General features: G+C 36.4%; 1 pseudogene; it reads left to right on the forward strand.

Annotated features, from left to right (window-relative positions):
* Window positions 1-356: 356 nt before the first annotated feature.
* Window positions 357-1210, forward strand: LOC150007117 (NAD(P)H dehydrogenase [quinone] 1 pseudogene; annotated as a pseudogene).
* The last annotated feature ends 18526 nt before the right edge of the window (window positions 1211-19736 follow it).

Below are 19736 nucleotides of genomic sequence, written 5' to 3' on the forward strand. Positions count from 1 at the left end.
ACACCTGTCAGTCTGTTCTGTGTATTCATGCCTCTGGGCCTATTGATGACATTTATACCTCAAAATACTGAAATAAAAATAAAATCACTGATTGGGTTAAAAATGACTGACCCTTAACCTTAACTGCCTGAAAAATGTTAAGGTAAATCCTCCTCGGACAATTATACATCAAATATTGACCATATCATGATGAAAAATTAAGGAATACCATATATGTATATGAAGATATGCCATATTCATAAAATGAATGACATTAATAAAATGATTGCAATTGATTTCAATTGACTTGTAAATTCACTATGATCACAATGGAGTTCTCAGAAATTTATCCTGAAAATTGACCAGGTGATTTAAAAATGTATACGAAGACCTGCAAGCCTCCTAAAACCTCATCCCAGCCAGGGTCGCGGCAACCACCCACGTTGATTGTAGTGGCTCAGGCTGAGCGGATGTCTTTTAACTGTGCCATGAAGGAAGCTCCTGTAGAGGCTTTGAAGTGGAAAGGATGGGAAGTCACTGTCGGATCTGTATGTCATGAGCTTCAATCCCATCATCTCCAGAAAGGACATCACAGCTAAACTGAGGGACCCCGAGAACTCTCAGTATCCTGCCGAGTCTGCTCTAGCTTATAAAGGTGGCTGCCTGAGCCTAGATATTGTCGCTGAAGAAAAGAAGCTGGAAGCTGCAGACCTTGGGATTTTTCAATTTCCACTGCAGTGGTTTGGAGTCCCTGCCATCCTGAAGGGCTGGTTTGAGTGGGTTCTCATCGGGGAGTTTGCTTACATGTATGCTGCCATGTATGACAAGGGACCTTTCCAGAATAGGAAGACAGTGCTTTCCATCACCATGGGTGGCAGTGGCTCCATGTACTCTCTGCAGGGCATCCATGGGAATATATCATTCTCTGGCCATTTCAGAGTGGCACACTGCATTTCTGGGACTTTCAGGTCTTAGAACCTCAACTGACATATAGCACTGGGCACATTCAGGTCCTAGAAGGATAGAAGAAATGCCTGGGAATATTTGGGACGAGACTCCACTGTGTTTTGCTCCAAGTAATTTATTTGATCTAAATTTCCAGGCAGGATTCTTAATGAAAAAGGAGGTCCAGGAAGAACAGAAAAACAATAAATTTGGCCTCTCTGTGGGCCATCACTTGGGCAAGTCCATCCTGACTGACAACCAGATCAAAGCCATTCATGAGGCCTGATTTCCTTCTAAAATGTAGCCAAGAATCTAGGTTTCAAGCCCTGGCTGCTGTGGCTCAGTGGACTGAGCATCACCCTGCGAGTCAAGTGTTGCTAGTTCGATTCCCAGTCAGGGCACATGACTAGGTTGCACGTCAGGTCCCCAGTTGGGGGTACAAGTGAGAGGCAACCGCACAGTAATGTTTCTCCCCCTCTCTTTCTCCTTTCCCCTCTCTCTAAAAATAAATAAATAAATAAATAAATAAATAAATAAATAAATAAACAAACAAACAAATAAATAAATAAAAAAGAATCTAGGTTTCTTTTTCAGGCTTTCTTGATTTGCTGTAGTTTTTAAGATTTGTGTTTTTCTTTTTCCATGAGTAATGAATAAAGAATAAACTATTAAAAATGAATATGAAAATAAACATTAACAAAATAGTTAAGACAAACTTGACTAAACTTGGCAGAATCAAACCACTGTATATTGAGACATTATAAAAGATCATTAATTAAGCATTGTCTCATCCCTATGACATGGTAGGAAATTTCATCTTGGGCCTCAGGATCCTGTGGGTCTTATTATGCAGGCCACATTCTTCAATTGCACCCCTCTTCTCCGCTGGGTCTTCAGTCCATGTAAGTTATCGGAGATTCCTTTGCCCAGATCAGATAGTTTGGCCATAGGGACAGTTTTCCAGTGTGGTTTGGAGTGTGTCTTCCCTTACAGCACCACGGGACCAGGCACTTACGGAGTCTACTAAGTGTTCACTGCTCTGGTCAGTAAGTACACGTCGGGCCACAGGAAGGGTGGGATCACTGTCACTCTTGTGCTTGTAGATCCTCATAGTTTGAGAAAAACTTAGCTTCATTTCACCACATGTCTTCTCTTCAGTTAGCTACTCCAACAAACACCCCTGAAGAGTGCAGGTTCTGCAAAACAAAGCCAGAAATTCAGGTTTCCTAAGGCAAGGTCTGCATTTCAAAACTCTGCTGAGGCAAGTGGTCTCTGAGAATTGGCTACAGTCAGGTGTATATTAGCAAAACCAATACCCAATTGTGCTTTAAAAAGTCTTGTACACCTTTTCTTTTCCTTCCATGATTATATCACATGTATCCCTTGCTGCTATTGTTAGTGTTGTAAACGTTTCATTTTTGGTGGGGTTTGGCTTGGTTTAAAGCAGATGTTTTTCTAACACAGCTCTGGGTTAACTCTTAGAATCAGTTAGGGTTTGTTTTGGGGGGAGAGCAACAGTAATTTATGTACATTGCTGAGAATTCTCTTTTTCAAAAGAGCTCCTATTTAAAGTTTTATAGCTCTGGCCAGCACAACTTGTAGAAACCCTGAGTCAAGATGTATTCAGCTTCACAAGAGCCACAGTGGCTCTGGGTGCTGACTCTGCTCTCTGCGCACGTGCTGAAGTGAGAAGATGACTAAAGTTGCAACCTGTGCAGGCTTCTGAAGGAGCTCAAGCTCAAGGTTAAATAGGCTCTAATTTCCCTTTTAAACAATGTCAGTCACCTATCCACTTGGCAATAGCCAGAAGTTATTTTCCAGTGTAATTATTATATTATCCATTCTTGTACACAGAGTTTTTAAAAAGCAGGCTACAAATTCTTAATAGTATACCTGCTTATGCCTAAATGTAATTTTTGAAGATACTAAACTGACAGTGTTCACTTAGAAACCAGACATCAGGCTTACATCCTTGAAACTTTCTCGTTTTACATAATTTAGACTGACTTTGTGTCCTGTATTCACAGAACACCATCTTTTTCTTTGAAGGAGAAGGTTGTAGCCATGAAGAGACTGAGGTTAGGGTAACTGGGGTCTGCCAAATGTTTGAATTCTGCTTCAATTTATATTATTCCCTTTAATATCATATTCCATAGTTCAATTAACAGTTATAAGCATGTTTCTATGTATATTAAATATTTTGCACAAAGTCTCATTTTAGGAAAAATGTAAATGAATTTCAAAATTAATCAATTACCTGTGGAGAAATATTTTAAACTTAAGTAAAAACTCGAGGTTTTGGGTAAATTTTTATTGCAGAGCTTTTATTAAGAACTGCTTGATATCTTCCATATCAAAAGAAAAATGCCATGATCTGTGTATATAATGTTAGGATTCATAATTGGTATTTGCTTATTCATGCCCCCCCCCCAAGTAAAGAAACCCATTGACTGCAATTCTTGATAAGCAGATAGTGAAGCTATGTAATGTGATTCAGATTTCTCACGGTATCAATTTAAAATATAAAAGTTAGTCTTATAGAAGTCAAGTTTATGTTTAATATTGTGGAATGGTGATTTAAAAGCTTCTTTAAAATGAAAATACATTTTACCATAAACCTTAAAGGTAATTTAAAAAACAGTCTTTCCTTTTAGAAGTTTTTTACTTACAAAATTGAACAGATTTTTCCCAGTTTTTCACTGCTATGTATAATTATGTCATCTGTAGACAATCTTTGTTTTTAATCAATCTTTATTATATTTTTTCTATTACCATTTAGTCCCCTTATGTCCCCTTCCCCCCAGCAATCACCACACAGTTGTTCGTGTCCATGAGTCCTTTTTCCTTTTTTGCTCATCCCTTTACCCAACCCCCCAGCTGTCATCTGCTCTCCATCTATTTCTCTGTTCTGCTTGTTAGTTCAGTTTGTTTATTAGATTCCACATGAATCTTTATTATGACAGATATTGTGAAGTTAACAGAGACTATTTTTAGACCATTGAATATCTTTTAATCATAAGAAGTGCCACTTGTATGATTAGTTCAAACTATATAAATGGCTATGCCTTCATGAATTTAAGTTTACCCTAACGACTTGGTATATCTAAATTTGAGAACTTCCACATAAGCAAACTTTTGGCCAAACTCTATTTTCACTGTCATATGAGTCCTAATAAACTAATAACATGTGTTACCAGTTTCACAGTAAGACAAATAGTTATACTTAAAATTGAAATTTTTAATCAAGCAAGAGTAGTTGTTACCAGATAGAATTGGCATACTTACATATGTAGGATTACAAAATTTTTGGAATCAGAACTTTCTTCTTCATAAGAGTTTAACTATTCCACACTCAAGGATTTATGCTCAGCAATATACGTCACCCAGTCTAAAAATCTACCTCTCACATATATCCTCAATTTTATGCTAATCCCTTCCATTGACTCTTGAAATTTTGTGCCTTAGCTACCACCTCATAAATGTGTTAACACCTAATAAAGTTAGAGTGTGAAAATCTTCATTGAGAACACTTTTGAGCAAGTAAGACCAGTAACAGAATATAAATGAAAATAAAATACCAGATAAGGCCCTGAAGATAAAGGATGTTAAGGTTCAGGAATGAAGGAAAATGAAGAGATCTCTGAAGGAAAGCTGCTGAGCAATGATATTAAAGATCAATTTTTGATCATCTCCAAATTTTGCCTCAGATAACTTCTTTTGAAATTATCCAAGCCTTATAAATTGATAAATTTAAACTATATTAGCTAAATGATTTTTTAAAATGTAGACTCTTCTTCATTCTCTCTGAATATATTTTATGACAATATTCTAATTCACAGTACTAGTATCAAGGAGTTAAATTTGTTCCTATATATTTCCCAACAATATTTCCACAATTGCTGAGCTTTCCTTAAAAAAAATGGTGGACTTGCCCTGACTGGTGTGGCAAAGTGAGTTGGGCATTGTCCCACAGACCAAAAGGTCTCCAGTTCAATTCTTGGGCAGGACCAATGCCTGGACCGCAAACCAGGTCCCTGGTTTGGGGCATGCGAGAGGCAACTGATGTTTCTTTCTCACATTGTTATTTCTCTCCCTCCCTTCTTTCTCTAAACATAAATAAAAAAATGTTTTTAAAAAGTGATGTACTTAAGTGATAGAATTTTGAACCAATTTATGAATTTTAAGATAAAAAGTGATGTGAAATATCAAGATTGTTTTTGGTGTGTGCTTTTCCATGGACTACCATTCTTTTTTTTTTTTTTTTAATATTCCTTATTGATTATGCTGTTACAGTTGTCCCAATTTCTTTTCCCTTCGTTCCCCTCCACCCAGTGGCCCCCCTCCCTCTAGTCTTATAAAGGACTGTTAATCCAAAATATAAGGAACTCTTTAAACTCAAGAAAATGAACACCTAGATTGCTGGTCCTCACTCCCATGAGTTCTTATGACAGCTAACAAGAAACAAAGTATTTTGTTCAGGTGCTCTGCCCATTTTTAATTGGATTGTTTGTTTGATGTTGAGTGTATGAGTTCCTTATATATTTTGGATATAAGCCCCTTGTTGGAACTGTTGTTTGAAAATATCTTCTTCCATTTGGTTGGTTGCCTTTGATGATGGCCATCAGTTAATATGAAAGGATTCTCAACTTTACTAGCTCTTAGGGAAATTCAAATAAAAGCTACAATGAGATACTATGTCATACCTGTTTAAATGGCTATTATCAACAAGACAAGTAAAAACAAGTATTGTGGAGAAAAAGGAACCCTCATTCACTGCTGGTGGGAATGTAAACTGGTACAGTCACTATGGAAAACAATCTGAAGGTTCCTCAAGAAATTAAGGATAGAGATACTTTATGATCCAGCAACCCCTCTTCTGGATATCTACCCCCAAATTTTGAAAACATTTATTTGCAAATACATATGCACCCTATGTTCATTGCAGCATTATTCACAGTGTCCAAATACATGGAAACCACCAAATTGTCCTTTGCTAGATAATTAGATAAAGAAGATGTGGTACATATATACAATGGAATACTATTCAGCCATAAAAAAGAGAAAATGCTGCCATTTGTGACAACATGGATGGACCTTGAGAATATCATGCTAAGCAAAATAAGTCAGTCAGAAAAAGCTAAGAACTATATAATTTCACTCATATGTGGGATATAAACTCATAGGCACAGACAAGAGTATGGCAGCTACCAGAGTGAATGGAGGTGGAGGATGGTGGAAGATAAAGGGGGCCCAATATTTGGTGACAGAAGATGATTTGACTTTTGGTGATGGGTATACATGCAATATACAGATCATGTATCATAGAGATGTACAGTTGAACTCTATATAATCTTATTGATCAATGTCACCCCAATAAATTTAATTTAAAAAAAAGAAACCAAACAAACAAAATATTTTGATATTGTCAGGAAATCATGGATGGCAAGGGATGAATGGTCCCAGGACCCTTGCATCACATATATATTTAAAGAAGGGTTACTTTTTAACTTTTAATTATGATATGATTATGCAGAAATGAAAAACTTAAAAGGCCATGTTGCAAATATATAAAAATTCACATGCATTCTACTTAAGGAGCCTGATCAAGGACTGTGAAAAGGACATTAAACTTTATTGTTCTATCTGAGGTCTCTGTGTGATTATATATATTATTCCTCAACCTAGAAGAAGAAACAGGTTGTTAAGTTGGATACAGACAACACAAAGTCAAGTAACAACAGGAAGTTTTTACTTAATTATTATTAGCTGAACAGCTCTGGGATTAGGAATTCAACTCTGTTTTGGAGAGCATAAATCTGGCATCACAAGCTTAAATATCACCAAAGTGCGTTTTTTGATTCATGCTGAGCTAAGAAGAGAAGTGGTTTTACACCCTGAGAAAACAATTCCTTGTTTTTCTCTTTCTAGTGTTTGGCCTCAAATTGCCTTGATTTAGGTGTCTATTAAAAAGCAATTTGAACTTTTTGGTTGAAAAACTCTCAAGCTGAGTCAGACTTTAGACATTCAAATTTTTTTTTCCTTAATGAGAAATCTTCACCTATTCTGAACAACACAGTATTCAAAATATGTTTTCATAGTTTTAAATATTATTTTTAAACCACTATATTCTTAAATATTATTTTAATTGATTCCATTAAATATTTGAAAATTGGCTTATTGATATATTTTTATAGTAATTGTGGTTTATTTAGTGTTCATATTCCCTATAAACCCAGTGTTTTAACATTTTATATGGGCTTGAAGTTTTCTTATGTTGTCCTTTAAAAATGTTTGAAAGAGGCCAGTGAGTTGTTGATCCAGGTCTTGGCACTGGGCATTACTGCAGAGATCTCAATGTCCTTCAGCTTCTACTGCCAAAGAATGATGTAAGCCATTTGATACCATCATTTGGCTCTAGTGACATCCAATATGGTGCCCTGGGTACACTGCTGCTTCCCTACACTGCTGCTTAGCACACATTTAAAGTCAGTCTAGATAATAATTGCTGGCATTCTCAGTCATGCATGTTCTGACTATAGTTTAGTGGTACTAGTCAATAAAGAGAAAATTGAAATCAAGATAATGTAATTAGCTTCCAACAATGTTTGAAGAATCTGCTTACATGTTGATACTCACATTTTCTTCCAACAGTTTTTGTTTTAGTAGGTGTCCATTTGCAGATCATTTATTCTTCTGTCTAAAAAGCTGGGATATAATAACAGAGTTACCAGTATCTTTAGGTACATCTATGAGTTTTTAAGAGAGTGATTTGACCAGTACATTTTAGGAAAGCATTAAAATGGCATCCAGACTTCTGTGCTTCATCCTGGTTATACTGTAAATTTAGATCTACAGTCTGACATCATCCCCAAATCTCTTTTTCCTATTTGTTTATCTTTAAATTGAGACAATTTTTTTAGAGCCTTTTCGGCCTCCAAAAATTCTGTAAGTTTATGGCTGGTTATAAAATCTATACTTCAGATGAACTATTTTTTAGGGTACATGACTATTAAAAATATAGGCATTATGCAGTATATTTTAAGTTTGACATGATAACTGCTGTAATGTTAATTTCAAGATGACGAGAGAGAGAAGATAAAAAACACCTCTATGCCTTCTATCATGTAAAGACTCATCACCATATCTATTCAACTTCTGAATGTATATTAGTTAAGGTTGTTTGGTCTCAAGTAACAGTAGCAGAAGCATCTCCTAGAACCCAGTGGCAGGGCATGCACCCAGATGCTGTGAGGAGGTGAACTAGAACCTGGAGACCCATCGGAGACGTGTGGTGGCCAGAGCTTGTTAGTTCCCTCTAAGTGGTTCCACCTACAGCTATTAGCTTAAAGAGCATGTTTTCAGAAGACTTTTGCCCTCCCCAACTTCCTCCAATCTAAACTGTTTTCTCCTGTTGTGCTTCCTCCTTTCAAGTGTCTTTGCTTTCTTGGTACTTAAGAGAATTTCTGTCACATATTTATTCTATGGGTGGGTTTATTTATTATGCATTTATTTGTGTTCACCTCACTGTGAACACAAGCCCTCAGAAGGCATAGGCCATAACTGTTAGGTTTATTAATGGTTTCCCTGCCACTAGCTGTTGAATGAAGGAATAAGGTCATATGGGCCTTTTCATCTTTACTACTCTGCACTGTCAGCCTTATTCTTTTCTCTACATAAGTATAGGCCTACTTCCTTGTTTTTCATACATGGGTGTCATTCTAACCATTGATCGTCTACCTATGAATCCTAATTTCCAGCCTTGAAACATTATGGTATAATAATAGCATGTAAGTGTTGAAAGTGCCTCATCTGGCTTCATTCAAATTATAAATTAAAAATGAAAATGTTTTCAAGGTACAGTAAGGGAGATATGCCAAGATTACAATAAAAGCCTCCATATCCCCAATAAACACAGGGAGAAGAGGATCACTCAGTCTCTTTTGAACATAAAGAACACTGAAGCATATAATGCAAACATTTTCAGTCCCTACTATGTGCTCAGGACTGGTGCTGGGTATTGTGAAGGATTTAAACAACAACCAAAAATAAGGGTATAATAAATTCCTGTTCTATAGAGAATTATGCTTAGTGAAATAAGCCAGGCAAAGAAAGAAAAATAACATATGATATCACCTAATACAGGAGACTAAGGAACAACACAAACAAATGAACTAAATAGAACAAGGAATAGAATAACAGTTATTAGGGGGGAGGGGGGAGGGAGAGAAGGAGGTAAGAAGGGGAACGGTTTAGTCAAAGAACGTGTATAAATGACTCATGGACATGGACAACGGGGCGGGGTATGACTGTGGGAGAAGGGGTGGGCTGGGGGTGGGGGGAGCAATGGGGGAAAAAAATGAAACAACTGTAATTGGAAAAAAAATATTCCTGTTCTATGGAGACTTAGATTCTAAATATGAAGTCAAGCTCTACATAAAGTAGACAGTTACAAATTAAAAACAAACAAACAAACAAAAAAACAGCCTTCTAGAATCTAAATAATTATGGACTTTCCCTTTGGAAAAATTTTGATTTATAAGGACAGATTCCTTGATAAGGTACATTAGCTATGTGAAAAAGATTACATACATACACCAACATATGAAGAAAATTAGTGAAAAATGATACCATGTTTAAAATTTTCAAGAGAACATATTTTACTGACCTTGATCATTATTGTGTGTCATGTATATTAGAAGATTATAGAAACCAATACAGTGGTTATCTGGGTAGGGCAGAGAATGAGGTAGAAAGTATAGGAGTATAACCTAGTTTTTTTTTAACTGTATAACTTTTTGCATAAATGTGAGTTAGTTGACAAAGTTTTGACACTGAACTAATTTTTCATTAGAAGAGATCCCTATTACATTAAGGCTAGAAACAGCATCTGTTGTCATAAACTTATTAGCAATAACTCTTATTTGCTAGACCAATCAAGCATTATATCTATGGATTGTGCAATCATCTAAGAAAGCAGCTTTGTTGAAAGCAAGTTATGGTGATATTTCCTGTAAGAGTCAGCAGTAACAAAGATCACCAATAAAACAAGCACAAACAAATACTTCTCTTCAACTAAATATAGCTCCTTGCCATAAATTAGCCTTTTACTCATGTTTAGAGAAAATTAGCTAAGAAAGTTATCATCCTTGTTTCAATCTCTGACTTTTTTCCTTATGAAAGAGTTCCTCATTACTTGTTTCTTGGCACATATAAGAATCAGGTGTTTATGAAGTGGGACCCCAAAACCCAGATTTTATTTATAAAAAATATGTTTAATCTTACATGTGTAAACTTCAGTCACCATCAAAATAATCTCCATTTGTTGCAATATACCTATCGAGATGTTTTTCTCCACTGCTCAAAACAATTTTTAAACTAACTTTGAGGCCTTTCAGTACTTTTGCAGTTTTTTGTTTCGCTTCTTCCACATCAGCAAAACATTGCCCTTTGAGGAGTTTTTTCATCTGGGGGAATAAAAATTGTTGCTTGGGGCGAGATGGGGTGAATAGGGATGGTGGGACATAAAGTTCATGCTGTTATTTATCAGAAACTGCTGAACACTCAGCGTGGTGTGGGCAGTTGCACTGGTAAATCGCCCATCATGAAATGGGCAAACATGTTAAAAGAGTCTTCCCAAAACATTCACTGGAGCCAAACGCAGTCTCTCACAACAATGCCAACTGGTACACTGATACAGATGGGTTCCTAGAGCACTAACCTAATTGGAGAAGCTTGTGCTACAAGGGGCCTGCTCCCGAGAAGATAATTCTGGTTTTTTTGGGAGGGTCTTTCCATGTATTCATGACACCTAATAAAATAAATTAAAGAAAGTTAGACCGTTTTTAAAAAGATGGAGAAATAAATGGATGCAAGCATCTTGGAGTGAGGTAGAGCATGGGTTACAGAAAATGAAGTGCTGACATCTTCACATATTTGATTCAGATAGGCCAGTTTGCAACAACATGGATGAGCCTGGGGGACGTTACATTAAATGAAATACCAGACACAGAGAGAAAATACTTCATAATCTCATTTATATGTGTAATCTAAAAAATGTTAAATACATAGAAACAGGGTAGAATGGTGGTTACCAGGGGCTGGAAGGTGGAGGAAATGGGGGTACCTTGGTCATAAAGGTCAAAGTTTCAAGTATGTAGGATTAGTAACTCTAGAGATCTCATGTACAACAGTGACTACAGTTACCATTGTATTAAATACTGGAAATTTTCTAAGAGAATATTTCAGGTGCTCCCATCACACATACACAAATACATAAAAAATAGTATTTATGTGGGGGAATGGATATGTTAATTAGCTTGACTGTATTATTTATTTTAATATATATGTCATGTTGTATGCCATATATATATATAATGTTTAAAATGTGTGAGAAAAGAAATTCAGGAAAATTTGCCTTATCTAAGCTATAAAAGAAATGCCACAAATTTAATTATGCTGTTATTATTAACATTTGTCTTTAATTCTAGGTTGCTGTGTTGGTACACTGAGGCGACTGTATTTTATGTCCAAAAATACATACAGATATATGTGGAAATTTTTTCTAAATTCTAAATTTGTGAGTGAAGATCTTAACAATATTAAACATTTTCTATTAAAAAATTAGGAAAATTTAGGTCATTCATTTGATCTAAATGAAAAGTAATGTTTCAAGAGTGGTGCATAAATTCATCTTTTGCTGTTGCACATCTAACACAATATTAACACAATATCCTTAGAATAACTCAAATGTTGAAGTACGTGCTGGTTATTTGTCAGTAGATTAGCATCTCCTGGTTTTCACAGTAATGTTCTGATACCTATATGGATAGTAAAGGTTGGCCTCCTTTTGTGCATGACGCCCATGTACCATCTATTTTTCTTAAAAACAAATCCAGTACATAATTTCTCATTAATTATGCACTTCTATTTTTAAACTTATTGTTGTCAAGTGTTAGTTGCAAAAGAAAATAATGTTAATGAACAACAAAGTTATAGATTGATACTGTGCCAAAAAGGATAAAACAATTTTAATAAGAAAGATTAAACCACACAGTAGGCACTGATGGCAAAACTACTCAACTTCTATTTGCTGTGTACACTTCATATGTACATCTAACCATAACTTAGCTCCCATGCATTCTAGTCTCCCCACCAACTGGCTTCATGAATTTCTCAGGCAATAGCAAGAGCCACGGTACAACCAGCTGTAATACCTGGTGGTCAGCATGGACAACAGGTTGGGATACTTCCTTATTATGCAAAAACAGAAAGAGCTGGTTATCTTCAATTGCTTATATCTAAGAACACTTAAATTAATCAGCAGGCACTCTATATGCTGTCCATGAAAGGAAGATGTTGAGTATGTTCTATCTGGTCTGGAAAGGATCAGTAGGAAAGATACAGAAACAGACTCATAGATACAGAGAACAGATTGATGATTGCCAGAGGGGAGGAGGTTTAAGGGACTGGGTTAAAAGGGGGAAGGGATTGAGAACTACAGATTGGAAGTTATAAAATAGTCATGGGGATGTAAAGTATAGCATAGGAAATATAGTCAGTAACATTGTAATAATTATGTATGGTGCCAGGTGGGTACTGGAAACATCAGGGGGTACACTTAATAAAGTATATGAGTGTCTAACCACCATGCTATACACCTGAAACTTCAAAAAATATTGAATGTAAACAATAATTGAGTATATTTTTTAATTTAAAAAAGAATAATAGAGTATTGCAATTTTCAGATTTAAACAACTATCCAAACTGCAAACTTTGCTCACTGCCTGTACCACTATTTGAGACCATGGAAGACATTACATATATAAAGTAGAGGCCTATCAAACCCACCCCTGTGTATAAGAGTTCTCTCAGGCATAAACCATGATGTGCCTAGGGAAATGGTATATATTGTCACCCTAATGATAACCAAGGTAAAAAATATTGGCACTGAGCAGAGGCTGGTGTTGATGAATCATGTCCACTGCATAAAAGCTGGTAGAAGAACTTGACTTACATATGAGTAAAGGATTTAGGGCACATGGAAAATAACATGGGGACGGGTTCTCTTTTAGTCTGTTAAGGCTGCTATTGAGACACAATAGTAAGAATCTAGGAAAATTCCTTGGTAACTGGAATAGGGAAACTGAGGTAGATAGCTTAACAAAATGGCTGAGCAATTTACAGCCAGATAGAGAAGGTTACTTCTCTAGAGATATTATTAGGCCTCAGTTGTATTTCAGCTCCAGGCCCAGAAAAGCAACAGAACAAGGTGGGCTGTGCCAGGACCAGCTGCAATAACGAATGATCCCCTGCCCTGGCCACTGACCAAACAGTAGAGACCAGGAGCTTGAAAGAGCACACCTGGAGAACTGATGAATAGTCAGCTGAAAGCCTCCCCTGAGACCTCACCTAAGATTTCTGCTTGCAAGAGAGAGATGAAAGCCTCAAGACAAAGGGTCCAGCATGGGCACCCCCCCCACTCTGGGGAGCAGCCCTCATCACTCTGTTTTCCCTCTTCTTCCCTCACTTCTTCCCACAGGCAGGCATCTCCTAACAGGAAAGGTCCCCACAAGACTTGCATCCATGGGTGCAGTGGGCAGTGGCACTCATCCCAGGGCAATCCTCTGAACCCATCCCCAAGGCCCTCTTTTCTCTGACTTCCTGGTGAGCTAAGGCAGCCCAGCTTAGGCTCTCCTGTTGCTTCTTCTTTTAATGTAAACCCTTCCTTGTTTTACTGTCACCAGCTTTAATAAATATATCCTCATAGTCACCTGGACTCTTGTTGTAAAATCTTTCCTGCACCAAGTAAAGACCCCACACCCTCCTGGCTGGCCTGAGGGAGACCTGCTCAGGGCCAGGTCCCCTGTCCAGTAACACAATAATAGAATACTATAGATGGAATGGCTTATAAACAACAGAAATTTCTCATAGTTTTAGAGAGTAGAAAGTCCAAGAAGAAGGTGCTGGCAGGCTTGGTGTCTAGTGAGAATATGCTGCCTGGTTCATAGATGCCTATCTTTGCTGTGTATCTTCACAAGGCATAAGGGGGCAAAGGAACACCTTGTGGCCTCTTCTAAGGAACTAATCCCATTCATGAGGGCTTCACCCTCATGACTTAATCACCCCCCAAAGCCTTACCTCCAAATACCATCATTACTGAAAATTAGGTTTCAACGCATGAATTTGGGGGGAACAAAAACATTCAGTCTATAGCAAGCACCAATATAATAGAAATAGACCCTCATCCAGCCAGTCTTAATTTGTATGCAGAGTCACCTCCAGGGACAGCACATCAGCCCCAGGATGTCATGTGAGATTTGGTTCAGATACATTTACACTTGCTGAGATAAAACAACCATTCTCCTTCCTATTTCCCTGGGGTACGTTAGGAATTAGGAAACATTTCCAATAACACCCTCAGAATACACAGCATGTTAATTTATTTTATCCTTTTTTCCTAGAAGGCTCCTTACACTATACTACTCAGTATAGCTACATTAGATCCAGACAACACGCCTCTCACTCTCTTTCTCATAGAGACTGCCCTTGGTAAGTAGAAGTGATTTTCAGATACTCCTATATTCTTTGTGCTGAATAAGAGGATAAAAGAGCTTAATATCTAATAAGGTGGTCCAATAAAAAAGCTTAGGTATCACAAGCAGAGCCTCAAATGAAGTTCAGTATTAAAAACTAGAGAATTTCTGCTTTCAGCTCTTTTCTTATTCATCATCTCTATTAATAATTAAAAATTCATGTCTGTTTAAGCTCATATGATCCATTTCTCCTGCCTCTTTGTTGCACAGGTTAAGAGAGTCCATATTAAAAATATAAAAAACATAAAAGAAACATAACTTATGCTGATGCAGGCACCACACTGGGATCTTTTATTTTCCAAGAGGAACTTCTTCCTTCTGGCATGGAATGTCATTTTACTTTAAACAAGTGAGTTCTGGATTGACAAGAGTGAAACAAATATGTGTCATAAATCAGTATGGGAAATAATACTTAGCCGAACTATATTAATTTCTGGGGCAAATCTAAGGCGCCAGAACCACTAGAGCTTTCCAATGACCAGGGTGAATCACTTTAAAAATGAAAGTTCTAGTGCCTAGTAAGGAGTAAGATAACCCCCCCAATTTTGAAAAGAACTTCAAATTAGGTTGAAGAGGCAAAATAACCAAAGGAAGTTCCATTAAAACAGTTTAATAAAGATATGCTAAGAGAATAAAGAAAGCATTGAGAACAGGTCAAGACTATAATTGTGTCTCTCAACCAAATACATATAATTATACAAAGTAGAATTCTCTGTTGATATGAGAACCTACAGTGAGGGGATCTGACCTAGAGGAGTATGAGAAGGAACATAAGCCTACAAACACAACATGAGTAGTCACTAGAACAAGGGCAGAGAGAGTGGAGTGTGCAGTTTCATGCAAGCCAAAGGATGGTACTGTTTCAAAGAGACAGAAGTGGTCAATAATGCTAAGTGCTTCTATGATATAAAGGAAGATAAGAGCAAAAATAAATGTCAATTAGATTTAGAAAAATGTAGATCAAAGTTCTCTTAATGAGACCCAGTAAAAGCATATATATTCCCACTGTTTGATATAACATGAGAAACTACAAATCATGTAAGTCATAAAGGACAACAAGGAGTAGTTAGAAAGAATTAATTTTGGTACCTTAAAGCTCTCTTTGAATTCTGCCTCCACCTCCTATCAAGTCTGTGCTTTTGGATAAGTTTATAATCTATCTAATTATTTTATTTTTCATTTACAAAATGATGATAATACAAGATGTACCTGAAATATTTATTGTGAATATTCAATTAGATGACAAGTAATAGGTCAGGCTGGTTTGGCTCAGTGGATTGAGCATCGGCCTGCGAGCTAAGTGTCGCTGGTTCAATCTTCCAGTCAGGGCACATCAGAGAAGGAAACTCTGACTCCAAAAAACCTTCGCTGCCTTGCGGCATACCTCTTCAGGGGAAAGGCTAAGGGAGTAAACCCCGACAGAAAATCCGGAGCCGGAGTCCCTAAGGCGGTTTGACGTTGTAGTCAACACTGGCAACTCCTGCGGCGCACCTGAAGCCAAGCTGTATTGACTCCGTCTTTCCCTTGGACCCTTCAGCTGCGAAGAGAGGGGGGGCCTGCTGCATGGGCAACAGCAGACCCTCCATATCACCCCGCCCAGGCTCTGTAGCTTCAGCTTCACTGGAGAGGACACTCCAGCGTCATCGCAAGATGTCGATTCAACACGGGAGGAGACAGATACCGTGTCACTCCCGAGTCGGACTGCACAGCCATTCTCGGCGGTGCAGATAGACTCTTAAGAAGCTATACCATCGCCTCTCGAGACGGACGGCTGCCGACAAATAGGTCAGGCACAGTACCAAAACTGGTAGGAACATCTAATTATAGTAACTACAAATAATGGTAGATGGAGTTAAAAATTGTCAAAAAAAAATTGATTATTCATTTGGCAGCTTTGTATCTAACAATATGGCTACTTTAAATACAAGGACCTAATCACGTCATTATATAGATATGAAAGAGAAGAGAATGTAGGTATATAATTCCCTCTCATGCAAATTAATTTAGTTAGATAGTTACAAATATTAAGAGAAATTTCAAAAGAATAACCCTTTTCCTTGAATCTGAATTTCAATCTTTCTTTCAGTACATGAAAATTCCTGCTTATAGCACCAAGCAGCAGAAGATACTTTTCTGTGTCAGATGCCATGCCCTTTATAATGAATGCATGTAAACTTAAAGGTTTTTGAGCTTCCATCTGAAAATGAAAACCTAGATTTCACATAATATAGCCTCTCCTTGATTTAGTATTATAAAAATGCTGTCACTCTACAGAAGACTTTGAATTGACACTTCACAAAAGATGAAGGCCAAAGAACCAATAAACAAATGAAAATGTTCTCATCAGGGAAATGCAAATTAAAACTATGAGGTATTACCACACACCCATCAGAACTGCTAAAATTTTAACAATGGAAAATACCAAGTATTTGTGATAATTTAGAGTGCCTTAGAATTTTCATGCACTCCCAGTATGACTAAATTGGTACAACCACTTTGGAAGTATTTACTCAAGCAACTCATACAACCCAGCAATCTCTTTCCTTAGGTAATACCCAAGAGAAATTCATAGATATGCTCACCAAAAGACACATACTCTTCTGTTCATAGTGGCACTATACATAAGAGCTCTAATGGAATTAGACAAATGTCCAATACTATAGATGGACCCCACAGACAATGCTGAGCAAAAGGGAGGCAGACACACAAGAGTATATACAATATTACTCTAATTAAAGTGTAAAAACAGTTAAAGCCAATCTTTGTTTTAGAAGTCAATTCTGGGGCTTGGGCAATAATCTCAGTTTGGATCTGATCACAGGGTTATGTTCAGTTGTGGAAATTCAGGAAGATACACATTCATAATATGTGAAATTCTCTTTGTGTATTGTGTTTCAATTGTAATTTAAAAGTACCATCAGCATAGGTATGCAGTAATTCTATTTCTTTGGAAATTTGTGTTATTAAACTTATAAAATTATTTTAATAAAGAGAAAGGGATTGAATTTTGAATCCAAATTATTCCATCCCCAAATATTTCCATATTTTCAGAAAAACACATATTAGAAAATGTTGAACAAATGTTGAACAAATCTATTATTTGGTCATTCTGTCTTTTATCTAAGGGTAATTAATGGTCTTTTGTTTTCTAGTCTCAAGATTTTGAATTGGTACCTTTCATCCATTGCTTTGACAAAAAAGACAAATAAATTCAATAAAGCACTTTTTAAAAAGCCTGTGCTTACCTTGGATGCTATTAACTTGTCAGAGAAGCATCTCTACTTCTGAATAGTTTAGGTTCTGCATGACCATTTCTATTCAAAGTGACACAATATACTATCATTTAAGACCATCTGTGGATGCTAAACAGAGATAATTATATTTTGCTCTGTACTTACAGTATTTCATAATTTGAACAATTATAAATGAAATATTTTATATAACCCAAAATAATCAATATAATTATATTCCCTATTAAACTGTGCTCTATCCAACTAGTTATTAAAAGCAAGCAAACAAAAACATGTATTCTCCAAATTTTAAAAAATTTATTGAACAAATACTGTATGATCTCTTTTATGTGGAATCTAAAAACAAACCATCAAAAAACGAGTTCAGAGATACAGGGAACACATTGGTGATTGCCAGTCAGGAGGTGGGAGAAATGGGTAAAGGGGGCCAAAAGGGATAAACTTCCAATTAGAAAATAAATGTCATGGGTATATCATGTTTTTTTAAATAATTAATTAATCAATCAATTAATTAAGTAAAATCATTGGAAAAGGGATAGGCTTATCACCAATGAGAGTCCTACAAGTTATAGCTGTTGAAACACCACTTTCAAGAGGGTAACATGATTCTCCTGCTTATACTTTGACTGAAAGGATTCAATTCTGCCCCTTGGTCCTTTCATCTATTCCTTACAGTCCAGACATGTTTAAGGCATGATTTGATCAGTGGCTCAACTAATGATCATGAGGATCCTGTTTCTTTGATTCCTGGCTCCGCTCTCTATGCTGACTTTATCTCAGACAGAAAAACCACTGGTGGATGCAAGAAAACTATAGTACTTCCTAACCTTGTATTTCTAGTTTCAAATTCTATGTGAATGAGCAAGAATTTCTCTCCCATATATTCCAACTAAAGCTTAATGTTATCTCATTGGCTCTAATTAGTCTAAGTACTCAGCCTAAGTCAATAATTGCAATAAGTGCAAATGCAGTATCCTAATGGGCCTAGGCTTGGGTCCTGTCATGCTATGTCCCTGGGATGGCAGCAGGAAATCTGTTCAAACCTACTGTATTAAACACAGGGGAAGAGAGATGGTGTGTCTCCACACCGTTATCATTGGACATTGAATTCATGGATTCTGGTCAGCTGAAAACCAGAAATGTCTTCTACACATTCTTTGGGGTAGCACAGATACTTCTGCCCTTTTTATAGACACCTCTGTTAAGTACTTTTTCATCAAAAAGACATATTGGATTCATGTATAATAATCTGGTTCTTTCAATATAAATATCAATATTATGATAAAAGCACTAATTAGAGTTACTATTTATCAAGGAACTACTTTTTACAATTAACATTCTGTCTTCTGCATTTATTCTCATTTAATCCTATACATATAATGTATAAATATTATCATTATCATAATGATGAGATAAATATTCAGAGACCCTAGAGAGTGTGTCTGAAATTTCATGGCTTAATAGAAGATTTATATTGGGTGCCTAAGCCTATTTGACTTATTCTAAGTGCTTAGAATATACATATTTATGGCCTTTAAATACATATACTTGAAGAATATGACACTTTGAGGAAATATCAAAAACAAATTTAAAATATCAGGATAGTTCCTAATATAAGAGATAATTTGGACCTAAAAATCCCACATGTTTCTTCACTTCCTACTTTTCTTAATAATACAGACATTTTTTCCTTCTCAGAAAATTACACTGAAAGTGGAAATTTTTTTTTAATGATATCAAATTATAACAAGGTTTTTAAATCTACAGGACTGTCCTTTTATAAAACAAGAAAGCCTGTATATTAATTAAACAAGGGAGTCACATTGTTCTCTCTTAAGCATTCTAGCTCCTTTTTCTTGATTAATGACTTTAGTCACAGTCCACTGGTTTCAGACTTTATAGCAGGTAAAAGTTCCAGTTTATAAAATTATGTTTGCTAACAGAAAAGATATAACATTTTTTTTTTCAA

Source organism: Furipterus horrens, unplaced genomic scaffold, assembly GCF_987537825.1.
Source record: "Furipterus horrens unplaced genomic scaffold, mFurHor1.1.pri manual_scaffold_6, whole genome shotgun sequence".
Taxonomy (NCBI): Eukaryota; Metazoa; Chordata; class Mammalia; order Chiroptera; family Furipteridae; genus Furipterus; species Furipterus horrens.